At 40.3% G+C, this 15,596-nt stretch overlaps 1 protein-coding gene across 1 annotated transcript in view; it reads right to left on the bottom strand.

Annotated features, from left to right (window-relative positions):
- The window catches only part of CPLX1 (complexin 1), a 117,342-nt gene that overhangs the window by 9,048 nt on the left and 92,698 nt on the right, over positions 1-15,596 (bottom strand). The gene's annotated exons all lie outside the window — the stretch shown is intronic.

The following is a 15,596-nucleotide window of genomic DNA, read 5'->3' on the forward strand; positions in this document are numbered from 1 at the left end:
AAGCACTACCTAGCAACAACTAAAACATCCGTGCGTTATCAACTTTGTTCTTCTCCTAAATCCAAAACACAGCACTGTACCAGCTACTAGGAAGGAAATTAACTCTATCCCTGCTGAAACCAGGACAATAAGAAAAAAGAAAAGTTACATATTCCACACTAACAATTACAGTTTAATTGCTTATAGGCTACAGTGAAAATTTGGTTTTGCTCCATGATCACCAGGATGGGGTCAAGCTGCAGAAGGTTCCCATGAGAACAGAGGCATTTTCCAGTGATGCAGAGCAGGTGTGCTCCTAGCCATAGTGGGATATGATTTCTTGTGTTTCCAATGTCTGCATTTAGTTTTTTATGAGAAAAACTTCCCAGAAGCCAATGCCAGGGACCTTGGAAATGCACAAATGCAGTCGCTTGTATAAGTTTAGAAGGATTTATGTTACGGTTATGTATCTGACAGCATAAATAAATCCATAGGATATATCTGTGTTTATGTGTGCACTTTTCAAGATCAGAACATGGAGTATAAGCTGCTCCTCCTCCTTCCTGCTTCCTGCAATTTTTGCTTTGCCAAATGAAAGCCTTCCTTTTAGTACAAGATTGGTAAAATTAATTCCCCAGGATGCTACAGTAATTTAGATTAGATATAGCTATTTATTTTCCACAGCCTCTGTTTACCATATGTGAAAAGCTCTTTTTTTCTTCTTTTTTTAAATTTTATTTTTGCATTATTTCATCTTATTTTGAAAGCTCTAGTCCAGCCAGTGTAGGTCTGGGCTTGTGTTTCTACAAGAACCTAATACAAATGCTCCAGTGGATCAGAAGTTGTTCACTGCAGGATGAGGAGTCAGCTTTGTCTTACGGTGCAAAGCATGGTGAAGCTGCAGATAACTGCCGAAAGAAATACTGTTTGTCCTCTCCAGGGGGGTAGGGAACTCATTGACTGCTCATAGAAATTATTATCATCCTGCATTGCTAGGTTTGTGCTTGCTAGGGTTCATAATTTCATTGCTTTATTGATCATAAGCACTTTGGCAGACTGGAGGTTGAAGTCAGCTGAAATTCAGAGGCTGAACCCTAAATGGCTGATTCATTTCAAGTTCAGCTCTTAGTAGATAAACTGCGTGAGGTCTCTGCATCTGATCTCTTTGCAAATCTCTGGGAGGCCACTAAAAGTAGATTTTTAAAAAAACAGTTTCTGAGTGCCAGTTTTGTTTCTAGCATGTTGCATTCATTTCTCTGTGCACATGTCAGCCCTTGCTATTATGAACTTTAGGTTGTCCTTGGCATTTTGTAGTACACTGAAAAGTGCTCTAGAATATGTAGGAGTGTGTTACCAGCAAAGAAAAGTGGCAGATAACAGAGCTCATCATGGCAGATCAAGAAGGAACTTAGAAAGCATTCTGGAAGTGATATCATTGTACATGATTGAAAGTATGCTCCAGTTAAATTTATGTTCCCTACTGTAGTTCAGCTCTGTGAGGGACAGTTACATTCAATTGTACTCTTCTATGAGATAACAGATTTGAGGGAAATGAAAAAGATTAAATTCTATCTAAACAAAGACAACAGATCATAAACATAACCTAATTGTTACACAAGCAACAAAAAAAAAATTCTGAATATTAGTAGAGAGCCAACTAACAGTCCCAGATATAAAAGGAGCACTCATACCATCACTGCTGAGAATCCTGGGGACTAACCTGGAAGGAAAATAGTCCCCTCGACTGACATTTAGGTATGCATCTGCATTTTTTTTCCCCAGCTTTCTGTGTGACCTGTATAGGAGAAAATTCATTTCTTCTTGGTGGACAGAGAACTTAACTAAGATTTATCCTTCCAAAGGGGCTGCAGTGAGAGAGTCTGCTCTGAAACACAGTCATAGGTTATAATGATGCCACACTGAAATATAACAAGTTGCTTCCATGCTATTCTCACAAGATTATTCTGTCCTCAGTAACTCCCCTGGATTGATAGGATGAGTTTGACAGGACATTAAGCTCCCTCAAACTTTTCACTAAGGATTTTTTCCTTCAGTAACCTACACCAATGTTTTCAACGCTGACTTTACTGACAGCACAAGATGATGTAATACTGCAATAGTAAGAGCTCAGGAAAGATTAGTTAGGTGATTATCTTTAGTCCTTGCTGTGAGACTATTTAATTTTTGTCATCAACTCCTTGGGGATTCTTCTGTGTAGAATAAATCCTGCCATACTCTATTGTGGCTAGGCTCTAATTAGCACATGCACCCTGACAGTACATCTGTGCAGACCAAGGCATTGCCACAAGCTCAGAGCCAAGACTCAGTAAAATCAAAGGTAGTTAATCAATTAGTTCCAAACCTTTGACATACACTTCCCTCTGAAGTACAAAAAGTACTTCTCAATCCCATTAGCTGGCAACAGAGAGGAGAACTCTGACATCAGAACACTTTAAAAATGGGATCACTTTTGACACCCAAAAAGAGCAAGTAAGAAAGTATGAGTGTTTATTCACATGCTGTAGCCCTTCACAGGGACATGAAAAAATGAAGGGCAAGTCACTTATCTTTCTCTAGTTTTTTTTTTGACCTGGCACACCAGCCTCTCCCTTTTGTAATTCAAGGTAGTTTTCTTGCTCCCCAAAAGGCTGTGGAAGTCATGTTTGTAGTAAATTAAAGTTGGTAAGGGAGAATATCTGGTACATCTTAACAATCCAGCTGAATAGCATTAATGGTGTTACAGTGCTAGAGGGACCCACTCAGGCTCTATAGCACTGCAAGGTTGGGTTGCTATTACAAATTTGGAGAACAGCTGTCACCTGTGGACAGACACTGCATAATAAAGCTCCCACAGCCTGCAAACAGCTTGGGCTGAGAGTTCAAGACCCACACTAGAGATGAGGTGCATGTTTCACATTTCTTCCAGGTGGAATCAGCTGTTGACCTTTTCTCATTGTTTCTGTTGACTAGCTGTGGTCAGAGAACAGATATTTAGCATTGTCAATGATATGTGAGCAGGGGCAGATCCTGTGAAACTCACAACCCACATCAAGCTAAGAGCTGTACAGCTAAAGGGAGAGGCAAACCTTGTGTAGAAGAGCTTGCTGACTCTACTGTGCATTTCCTATAGGCATGCCTTTGTTTTATGGCAACAAGACAAAGGAGTTCCATCTCACTCCTACCAGCTCCTATTTCCTAAAGTAAGAAAAGGAGCCTTTTCAAGGGAGAACAGTTACTGTAATCATTTTCAAAGGTTTTTGAGCTCTTGGTTGTGACCTGCAGTTTTTCTTGCCCTCTCTGTATATGCAGGACCTCATAGCAATTCAGACAGGAGGGAACAACTGAGATGTTAACCTCTTGCTGGCTGGAGGCATTCATCCTCCAGATAGTGAGTCAGGACAAGAGTCACAGGCCCGTTTTCTTTCTCTCTCTCAATGTGATTGGGTACTTTTTCAGGACACAGCAATGAATGGCATCTTTTGCAGTGGTATGTTGGCTTTTTGTTGTGTCCATTTCAAAAAGCAGCAGCTCTAAGTACTCACTTATGGGATTAGTGGTACCCAGCCATGCTCATGTTATCCTCCTCAAGCTAGACAAATGAAGGCTGGCCCTCTTTTTTATATTGTCTGACCACTTTGGCATCATTAATGAGACTTCCAGTATTCTTGGGTGGGGGAGGGGTGAGATACAGGCCTTACAATCATACCAAAATTGAGCCTTGGATGACGTGAAGTGGCAGGGAGCATTGGAAGGAAACAACATCAGTAATAGAGCCTGCACATGCATGTGACCACGCACATCAGAACCATGCTCAGCTGATCATGCTGTTCCATGCCCCCAACCACTATTTAGTACCTTCCCATAATTTTCCCTTCATAAAATATCTGTGCATGCCTAACAGAGCCATGAACCAGTAGGAATGCTATCACTTCAGAAACTTCCATCTCTTCAGGCTATTAATGAACAGTTATTCTTCAAATGTAAAAAGAGTAATTAAAAAGAACAACTAAGAATACACCTCACTGAAACCCACATGAGCTTTTTTGGATCGGCTAGGATTTTATTTTTTGGCCAAAGCCTCAGCACATTTGGATAAAGGCCCTAGTTATCCTAGTTGCTGTTGAAACCTGGAATCTTCTAATGTAATAGCTTTTGCTGAGAAGCAGGAGAAAAACCTTTTCAAATCTCAGTGTTCGCTGCCACAAAAGAAGTCCTGTGTTAGTGGAAATGTCTCTTTTACTAATATTAGAGTACTTCAAAAATTACTACCATGCAAGTACACACAGAGGAAGCTAGCACAAACGCTGTGAGGAAAACAGAAACTCTGATACTGGCGGAAGGAATATTGTTGTCTCTGAGAAGCACTAGAAAGAAAGGGTGCTCTGTGTGCAAAACAGAGAAGCTGGCAATAAACTCAGCCCAACCTAGACCGAGGGCAGGACAAGCAAAAAGGACAAGTAGAAATGATGCTCTGTGTCTGAGCTGGCTGAGTTGCAGGACTGAAAGGAGATGTGTCATGCCCACTGATGGGCAGCTCCTGGCACCATAACAACAGGTCAAGCAGGTATATTACCCTGTGATTACCTTTCAGGTCTTGCTTAGCAGATGCTGAGGTGTGTGTTTGAATTCTGGCACTTGTTGCTCTTGATCTGATGTGCTTTGAGGGTAGAAATCCCCCATCTGCAGGATTTCTGCCAAACGGGTTTGTAGAGTGTGGGAGGATGGGAAGTTTGCACATTGGCAAAAAACTTGTGTGTAGATTTTTAAGCTGGGCACAAGCTTCTAATTCTGGAGTTCTTTCAAGGAGAGTGAGAAACACGGTGTGCATTTTCTTGCTTACAGAAAATTTCCCTCATATTTATATATTCATACATTCTGGGCATCCTTACTGGTAACAGCTTGCCTGTCACTTTTCCAATGTGGCAGGTTCCTCAGCCCCAGTTCCTGCTCTTGTTTGACTTGGTTCTCTCCCCAGAAAGAAACCAGCCCCTCCCACAGGTGTGTCAGGAGAAAAAAGTGGGAGGCTTAGGGACACACAGTCTGATTGTCTGAAGACAGAACAACTCACTGACAGCATGATCGTAGCTGGCTCTAAAAGCACTCACTTGGTCTCTAGATTACCCATCAATATTCATTCACACACCTGCTTCCCAGTGCAGCACAGCAAGCCTGAGGACACTGTGTTATTCAGTAATGCTGTGTGGAAGTGTTATTTGCCTGGCTGTTCAGGCTTGTGTTTGGAAAATGACTTTTCTGGGGTGCTAACTTCATCAGCCTTTATCAGAGCAGGTGTGGGGCTCCCAAGAGAAGAAGGTGCCAGCTCGTGCTGGAAGAGGGAGAGCAACGCTGCAGACGTGAATGAAGAACATAGGAAGCAGGAAGCTGCTTTTTTTCAATGAAATTAATTAGAAGACTTTAACAGTATTTTTCCCACTTTGCCCTGTGGCTTTTCCTGCTGGGATAGCGTCTGGAAAATATATTCAAACCAAAAAGCAAAAACTCTGGACACTAGAGCAATTCCCCTCTGCACCATGCTTTAAAAACGCTGAGCATTTCTACAGCACAAAGAATAAAGCCTGGGAAGCCACACTTTATTGGGTTTACATGTGCAGGTGCTGGCAGCAGGGGTCTACAGGGGTGGCCTCTGTGAGAAGAGGCCAGGGGCTGCCCAGTGCCAGACACAGCCAGTTCCAGCTCCAGAGAGAGACATGGACTGCAAACTGGTAGTTGATTTAAGGCCATGATTAGGAGGAACTAAGTCAATTATTCATCAAGATGTTCTCCTATTTGGGGCACTCCTCCCCACAAAGGCTTTGCAATTAATCTGGTAATAGAAGAAGAGGCTACCCATGAGCACCTTGCTCAGTTTGATAGCTACAAGTTAAGCATTTGTCCTAAGCTATTCTAGTCACTGGGAGAGACATACACTGCGGACAGCAGTACATCCTGTCCTAAGGCAGGCACCTAGGACATTACCCTTTGAGGTATGCATTTCTCCCTATTGAGTACTGAGGAAGAATTGACCACCAGCTCAGGTGGAGACAATAAACAGTTTGATAGCTAAAGCTTAACAAGGCAAGCCCACTTCATGAACCTGGTTATCCCTAAAATGATAGCAAAATATTCTCAGGGCTCCCTCCTTAGCTGAATTCATTTCCCTCTCGCTCTGAACTCTGTAGGTGCCCATTGTGAAGTTCTTTAATCTTTTAAAAATAGATACTTAATTACACATTCTTATTCTGACCGATTCACTAAAATTAGAAAGCAGCAAGGTTCCTCTTCCTTTTTCTCCCCCTCTCTCTCTCTCTCAATCTCCCTTCCCTTAGGCATAATCAATTCCTTCTGCAGAAATGGAAACAACCTGGAAATATATTTGGGTTCTGCTAATAAAAGCTGGCAATAGCTGTGAGATTCACTGTAGCATGTCCCAACTAGTTCCGATGTATATTATGTCACAAACTATCATTTCACAGCTAACAGCTAGCACAAAGAAAAAGAAAGAGTCTTTTAAAATGAAGGCCAAACTACCTTCATTTAGTGCTGATTGAATATACTTCTTGGCTTACTCACACGTGGATTCAATTTAGATGTAGTTTCAGGATAGTCTTCCTGCAATTCTTATTTCCTTACAAGAAGACTTTTTGTCGTAAGATCTTAGCTCTTTTTAAAGGTGGGGTCTATCCCTTTGAGGAACCAAAGATTAGCTTCGCTAGGTCCTGTTCTTGCCCTCTTTGGGAAAAGGAAGATATGTCTCCCCTGACTAATATGAAAGACCTTCTACAGAGTTAATGGCTTCCCTGTCAGGATGATAATACTTGCTACCTGCCCCTCAATTGAGAGATCATTGATCAAAATGATCATTTCAGCTAGGGATCAAAATGATATTTCAGCTAGGGAATGTGCAGCAGGACTAGATGAGCTCTTGAGATGTAAAGCCCAATGCCCTACCTTACTAACTATTCCTGTTCCCCTCAGTGACCTGTGGACCTTCTTCAGTGAGGCTGCTAAGCTGGAGGGAAAAGTTCAGGGAACAAGCTTTGGCTGTTTTTCTCTGCACATCCTGAGCCACAGTGCAGTAGGGTCGTCTCCCAGCAGCTCTTTTATTTGGGTATTGGTCTGCCACAACTACTCTCCTGTAATCTGAGGCCCTCCCAGACTGACTTCTTGAAGGGAGCTAGTGGGTCTTAAGCTTTGAATTATTGCAGGGTACTTAAATCTCCTCGGCTGATCAGAGTTCTGGAGAGCATTTTCAGTTTCTGGGGAGAATTAAGATTTTGCTACAAGAATGAGGTTTCATCAGTTACCAGTTTATGACAGTCTGAAGAAATGATGCCAGTAGTTGTATGTTGGGACAATCTGTTAAATTGAACATGTTGTGCTTCTTGCAGCAGAGATGGGGAAATAGCAGGTAGCGGAGCAAGACTGGAAGAGAAAGGAGCCTTGGGCAGAGTGTGTGGAGGTCCATAGTTGGTGGAGTCAAGTGCAGAAGGATAGAGCGCAATGCTGTGCAAATATCTCATCCCCATAGTATTTTTCAGGTGTGTAATATCTAGAAAACTACAGTGACTTTGTTTGTCCTCCAGCCAATACCTTCAACTTTCCAGTGTCCCAAGTTCTTCCCAGCTCAGCACTCCTCCAGCAACAGCTTCCTTCACTGCAGAAGATTAAAACCATAACATAGTCTTCCACTGGGCTTTGAGCAGAATAGTTGTGCTGTGGTTTGAACAACCCTATTCAGGCTCTTTCCTTTCTGCCTTCCAGTATGACACAAGGCCCAGACATATCACCCAGAGTCAGGATGAATCAGGATAGATTTTGAAGTAGAAAACACGGATTTGTGGTAGAGTCATTTCTGTGCCCACCAAAAGCAGAACTGCATTTGTCTTTGAGGTTGTTCCTAGACAAACTCAAACAGATTTTGGGCAAAACTTTCAATGAGGATGATGAAAAATGCTAGGAGTCCTCATTCGAGACTAAGAATGAGTCATGCTTAGTGTGAGCCAGGATGGAGAGGAGAGGAGAGGAGAGGAGAGGAGAGGAGAGGAGAGACACAGTCACCAGTGTGAACAGTCCAGACTTGCTCTCTTCTTTATATGTAGTAGACCTAAGTCACAGTCTGGACTTATAACAAAAAGAAAGAAAGAAGAAAATAAAATCACAGAGCAAAATGAGTAGCAGGAACACAATGGTACAGTAGAATGGTAATACTGTGTTAGATCAAGGGTCAGTTAGCTGGCCAGAAGTTGCTACTTTGAGAAGGATTGTAAGAATTAGGGTACTATTAAGTGATCCTACCTCTGGCATCAACTACTTTCAATCATCAGCAGTTAAGGGATATCATGAAACCAAGCTTGTATTTGGCTGTCGTAGTTAGCTCTTCTCCATGAATGGATGTAATGTTTCTTCTTTTTTAATCTTGTTATATTTTTGCATTTCCAATTCTTTTGAAAGACTTCAGACATGATGCTTGAAGATGGATGCAACCTACACATAGAGCACTGCAACACATCTGAAACTGTGACAAGGATTTCATAATGTCTGCAAAATCCTACATCCCTCCTCCTTCTCTGATGAGTTGCTAGGGTGATTTGCCAAATCCCACCCCTACTGGGCATCTCTGTGAGAATTTATTGAGATGTGTGTTTTCAAGTTTCAAGGCTGTTTTTAAAAAATCAAGTGACTCTTCAATATTTAGTGAAATCAGTTCTTTACAATCCCTTGTTTGGCTTCTGTGCCTCTTTTCTAGGCAAAACTGGAATGTGCTATGAATGCTTTTCCAGTGTGTGCGTGTCATGACTACTGGTAATTTACAATTGGCAAACAAAAAGCTCAGAAACGTGTCAGCTCTTTATTATGTTTTGGAAGTGTATAATTAGAGAATAAATAAAAAAAGATCTTGACACTTCATGAAATACATACCAGATAAATAGAAAATATATCCTGTATTTTACACGCTGGTAATGTTGTTTACACAATTAAATGTTGTTGTCATAATGAGACTTTACTGAGCTTACTTACAGTGGTCTGAAGATACAGGTCAGAGCTGACTTTCTAATTTTACATTCTGTGAATGTACCAGATGTACTTATTTCCAGTTGCTATGCATACCCCTTTCTCAGTTAATGACATCCATGCCCTTTACCAATTTGGGTTTTATAAATCTTGAAGGTACTGGGACTATTTATTAGTTTGTGTCCTCTGATCATAATACAAACTTACATTTCTTAATATAAGATTGCGTTTTGAACTGAGGTTTCGAGCTAACTTAATGCTCCTAAAAAGATCAATCCATCCCGATTAATAGTAATGAAAGTCTCTCACTGATTTCTCTGAGCAGGGGGTCAGGCTTGGGACTGTCTTATTTCTTCTCCTCATCTCTACTAATGAATAAATTTTACAAATATTACTCTGCTAATCACTTCAGAGCATTTGCACAAGGGAGTCTGTTTTGCCTAGTGTGCCAGGGTCTAAAGTACACGAGTACTTTGCTTTTCTCCACATCACACGAATAGTGTGTCAATTGGATTTCTTTTCTTCTTATAGTATTGGAAATCAGTGGGATTACCTTCTCATGCTGAAAAGCCATACAGTTAAGTAGATTCAAGGAACATGGATTTTTTTTCAGCTTTGCCACTAAACTGCTGTGTCATCTTGATGATGTCACTTAACCCATTTTGACTCATTGTTCTTTGTCTTTTCTCTGCTGTCCTGAGCTCTTTATGACCAGCTATTTAGACCTTATCTTGCACCACAGAAGTCAATGGTAGTTTTTCTATTGGCTTTAACAAAAACTCAAAGGGCATGATAATTTTGCTGTTTTGGAAGACATTCTCCATGTTTGATTTTTTCCTCCCTCACTGAAATTGTTCTTTATTAAAAAAAAAAAAAAAAGCTGCACTGCATGAAAATGAGTTCCAAACACAGGCTGAATTGTTCTGTTCTACTAAAATTAAGACATTCCACTTACACTGGTCTTTTCACTCACTGTCAACAATGAGTCCTCGTTTGAAGAGCTAATTCAATATTAAAGAAAAATATTTCCTGAGACAGGGCTGTTTCATCAGGCCCGAAATATTCAGTTCTTCTGTCACTAGATGAAATCTCTTTCAAATTAATGTATTTTCTTCAAAGGTCTTCAACATCAGTGTTTTCAGCAACGTTTTCTTCTCTGACAATCAGTTGATGGGACATTCAGAACTACCCACAGCACACATTCTTCTCCCTTAACAGTGATTTTGCTTCAGGTCTATAATGCTCCATTGACCAAGTCAGAGATAGACTCAGGCAGTTAGCATAGATTTGTCTAAAATTCATCCTGCAGCTGTTTGTTCTTCTGGGAGAGGGGAAGAATTTGGTCCAGGGAGCTTGCAAGCTTTTAATCCCCTCCCTCTCCTCACTCCTGCCAGGAAAGGAGAAAGAAAGCAACCTGAAATCCATTCAGATTTCAGATAACTTGGTGATTCAATTGTGGCAGCATCAATGGCTTAGGGGTAGCTAAGTGAAGTGGAGTCATTAGCAAGCAGAGCTGTGCTCCTACCCTAACATCATTCAAAGCACAATTAAGTGTTTCATTCTTGCCTTTAATTGTCTGAGAGAATGCAAAGCAATTTCCAACTATAGGAAACATATTTTTATCATCAAATGCCTTTTTCCCCTTTTTCTTTCTTTTTTAAAAAAGTTTTATTATTTTAACAAGATTCAACAATGGTTCTGAGTAAAGTTGCAATTTTTGAAAGAATTGGATCTGCCTTTATTTCCATCACTGAACCACAGGCTGATGGCTGAAATGAACTCTGTCCACAGTATTGTTATTGTCACATGATGATTCACATGAGTTTTTCATGGGATGTTATTTCTTGTTCTTAATCTGGCCTGCAGAAAAGGAAATAGATTTTCTGTTCTTCTATACACACCTGTCTTTATCTCCTTAATAAAAACATTCACTAGGTCTAGGGCCAAGGACTAATAATTCACAAGACTTAGAAGCTAGGATTGACAAGGATTCTGTTTGCAAAAGCTTTATCCATTTAATATGTATTTAAGGCTAACAATTCAGAAGTGATACTGTGCCAAGCCTAAGAATGTCCTGTCCTGAATCAAACTTCTAGCTGCACACAAGAATCAGTTCTGTCTTCCAACTTCAGATTGTCAAATGCAGGCTCACTGGTATTATCTTGTCTGTATTTCTTTTTCTGATGTATCCACCTAACTAGCCCGACCTCTAGTCTCTACAGTATGTCATCTAAGTTTGCTCTTTTCACGTCAGAGCTGTCATCTAGCATCATCTTTGGCTCTGAATGACTTTTAAAATTTTCATCTCTTATGCATTCTTTGTGCTTCCTGTACCCAGAAATTTTTTTTCAGCGTTGTTAACAGTTGTGCAGAATTCATTTAATAGCAGATCAATATTATTCTTAGTAATCAATATTATTCAATAGTATTCTTTCTTGGTGCATTTAAAAAAAAAAAAAAATCATTGTATTGCCTTTAATTCTGTGAGTTCTAAAGTTCTGCTTCTGCTCTTCTTCTTCCTTTATAAATTCTGGTACTTTTTATCATCTTGATTGTATTATTCTTCCACAATGTCTTCATTCCAGTGTGTTTTCTATTTTTAATGCTGACTTTTGTTCCCTCCAAGGCTATCAGGATTTTTTCCATAATGTGGGCATGCACCTGATAAAATTTCTTCAACAGTTTCAAATTATTAATTATGTTTTCCTGGTTAAATATGACATTCTAGCTCCCTTAGCCCATTATTGTTTTGAACTTTCTAAAGCCACCCATCAGAAGTACCAAATAGTTGTTATCTGCTTATTTAAACTTAGCTTTGCAAATATATTCAGGCCATGAACAGTTGCATCTGAGAATCATCCACCCTTAAGTATTGAGATTAATTCCTACTTATTTGTCAAGATGAGGTCTAATGTAGAATTCCCCTGTGAAAGCAACACCTCTTGAGCTAGGAAAAATATTTCCAAGGATGCTTTTAGTACTGGCAGTAGCAGCTATGCAGCATACTTCATTTCAGTTGAAGTCTCCTGTTACCTGACAGGAGACCTGTTACCTGACTAAAAAAGATTTTTTTTCTACACTGTCTAGGTAAGTATTTTAGATCCTTGAAGAGCTGGCTGTGCAGTTCTATGTTGCAACATAATTAGCCATAGCAGACACCAATTTACAACCTATCATCTTGTACGTGAAGCATGAGAGTATCCGTTCAGAAGTATTTGGGACCATTTGCCTCAGAGCTGCCTCAGAAAACATAGGCAACTCACCATGTCAGAGGAAGGGTGGGGGATTCAGCATGTGGTGCCAGAGAAGGGCTGTTCAGGGTTTAATCTTACAGGCTTTCCACCTGCTAGTAGAGAACATTTCTGTTCCTAGACAGTCTAGACCACAGGCACAGCACGCTGGTGGCATGTTGTCTAAGCTTCATTGCACCAGAGCAGCATGGACATCTGTATGTACAGAGCCCCAGACAGGGTGGAAATACTCCAGCTAATTAGGGACAAAACTGTTTGGCAGAGCACTGTTTTTATATTAGTCTATAAGCCCTTTTACTGTTTGTATACAGAGCACAAAGAAGAGCCAGGAACTGCTTGCTACAGCCAGGAGACTGCAGGGACATGGAAGCAACTCATGTTCCTAACTTTACATGGAGTAAAGGAGACCATGGTATCATGCCCACAGTCTGAAGTGCAGCTATAGGATACTTTACATCTCAGGATTGTAAGGCTGAGAGGTATAACCAGAGCCTCTGTTGTGTTTAAGCTCTGCAAATAGCATTCCACTCCTGCACCTGGAAGAATCCAGCAGCTTGTGTCCGACACAAGCCTGCTGTCCAGAAAGGTGCTGAGGACTAGGAGTGACCGGCAGCTGCACAACTGGCCTCAGGAACAGGTGGCAGAGATCTACCACCATTTGCACACACATTTAAGTTCCTTTTTTTTATGGAGGGAATGCTTGACTTGGTCAAACATTTTGGTCCTTTAACTTGCCTAAGTTAATGACATAAGTTAAGCAAAATTTAAGTTATGTATTAAAGAGTCAGAGGACAGAGAAAATACTGTCAATTCCATTTCATATATAGTGAATGTTTCTAATCATGTAAGAAGATATTACATGCAATATCAGGTTCTGACATTTTCTTATCAGTTCACATTTAGTGATATTGTTTCAAGAAAGAAAAACCATCTACAGGCTGGGTGAAAAGCCGTCATGGAGCAGAAAGGCTGATATCATGGGTCAGATAAACCATAAACAACCATCTCATGCACACATCATACACAAACAAAACAAGTTTAACTATCCACACAGAAAGCATTGCAAAGCTTCCTCCTTTACAGTACGTGCAATATCCATGGCAAAACAACCCTGCACTTTTCCCAAAGAATACTTTCGTTGGTTCAGAACAAAGAATCAGAGCACACCAGCTTTTACAGAAGCAAAAGAAAGGGAAAATCAGCCTTTAGTGGAAAAGATGAAAAATGTTGTGATTAGCATAACAATATCATTAGTCTTGTATTAATCTGTAAATTTGCATTTAAACAAGTTAAATACTGTAGGACATTTCTCTGCAGTTTAAGAGTTCTAAATAAAATTGTCAGTCACTTTAATTTGTAGCAAATATTTTGGGTGTTTTTTTAAGTGGAAAAAAAAATCTTATCTTATTATGTATTATCTTATTTAAGCTTATAATCAGCAACCTACTGTGGCTTTGAATTAATTTGGTTTCTATTTTTTGGGTTTATTTTGCTCTGGGGGTGGGACACAGAGGGTAGTGTGGAATCCAAATTCTATAAGGGACATAGACTCAAAAGAAGCTTGTACCTGTTCTTGCTATGCTCTGTGATGGTCTTCACAGTGGGATGGCTCCTTAAATGAACAGTGCAGCACAAGTGATAGAAGCATGACAAATTTAAGTTCTGCTGTCATCATTAGGATAGCAATCTATAGCAGAATCATTAACAACACTTCTCTACCACAGGGTGTTTTTCTCTTAGCTGTGGTATCATCTTCCTAAAATGTTCTGCCTCCCAACTAAAGGTAACTGGCTGAGTAAAGGAGCCAGACAAGAACCTGCCAGAACATAAACCAATTTTTCAAGCAGGATGGAAGAAACCACCCACCACTCTGTGACCCAGGCCCCGTCATATACCTAGCCCACACCACACCCCCTTTCTGCATCTGCTTTTCCTTTCACTTTGTCACATCTGTCTAGCAGTGTCCTCAGGACAGGGATAGCCCTGACAATAAGTGCATGCTGCCCTTCCCATGTGGGACTGTGGAGACCAAACGAACCATCTTATAGTCCTAACTCAGACAATTGCTGTAAACAGAAGCCAGTCTGCTTCTTGTGACTGAGATCCTCTTCTCCAGGTGAATTTATACTTACTGTTATGTGTTACTTCACCTTTCACCCTGTCACAAAAGCACTGCCATAATTTCTGTTTTAGAAAGCATGAGGCTTTTTACTGGGGTGGTACTTACTGTATTTTGCAGATTATAAAGCCACTGCAACTCTTGAATTTTCCCAAGCACTACCTATAACTACAAATGAGGTTCTTGCCTTTGAGTTCTACTTTTGTAAACCAGGAACCATCAGAAGTTTTAGCCACTGTTATCAGGACTATATTGCATGCAAGAGTGGAGGTTTTTACAGGAGGGGAGCTGCATTTAAAAGCATGATCACTAGAAAGTGCATAGATTGCCCAATTTAATCAGACTTGTGAAGACAGTGTTGTGTTTTATTAATCAAAATCATGTTGTGGTTTAACCCAGCAGGCAGCTAAACACCACACAGCCGTTCACTCGCTCCCCCCACCACAGTGGGATGGGGGAGAGAATCGGGAAAAAAAAAGTAAAATTTGTGGGTTGAGATAAAGACAGTTTAATAGGACAGAAAAGGAAGGGGAAATAATAATAATGAGAAGAAGAAGAAAAAGAAGAAGAAGAAGAAGAAGAAGAAGAAGAAGAAGAAGAAGAAGAAGAAGAAGAAAGAAGAAGAAAAGAAGAAGAAGAAGAAGAAGAAGAAGAAGAAGAAGAAGAAGAAGAAGAAGAAGAAGAAGAAGAAGAAGAAGAAGAAGAAGAAGAAGAAGAAGAAGAAGAAGAAGAAGAAGAAGAAGAAGAAGAAGAAGAAGAAGAAGAAGAAGAAGAAGAAGAAGAAGAAGAAGAAGAAGAAGAAGAAGAAGAAGAAGAAGAAGAAGAAGAAGAAGAAGAAGAAGAAGAAGAAGAAGAAGAAGAAGAAGAAGAAGAAGAAGAAGAAGAAGAAGAAGAAGAAGAAGAAGAAGAAGAAGAAGAAGAAGAAGAAGAAGAAGAAGAAGAAGAAGAAGAAGAAGAAGAAGAAGAAGAAGAAGAAGAAGAAGAAGAAGAAGAAGAAGAAGAAGAAGAAGAAGAAAGAAGAAGAAAGAAGAAGAAGAAAGAAGAAGAAAAAGAAGAAAGAAGAAGAAAGAAGAAGAAAGAAGAAGAAAGAAGAAAGAAGAAGAAAGAAGAAGAAGGAGAAGAATTGCGCAACGCAGTTCCTCACCACCCACCAACCAATGCCCAGCCAGTCCCTTAGCAATGGTCATCACCCCCCCGACTACCCCCCTCCCCCCCCCCGCTCGCCCCCGCCGCCA

This window comes from Pygoscelis adeliae, unplaced genomic scaffold (assembly GCF_000699105.1).
Source record: "Pygoscelis adeliae isolate BGI_AS28 unplaced genomic scaffold, ASM69910v1 Scaffold289, whole genome shotgun sequence".
Lineage (NCBI taxonomy): Eukaryota > Metazoa > Chordata > Aves > Sphenisciformes > Spheniscidae > Pygoscelis > Pygoscelis adeliae.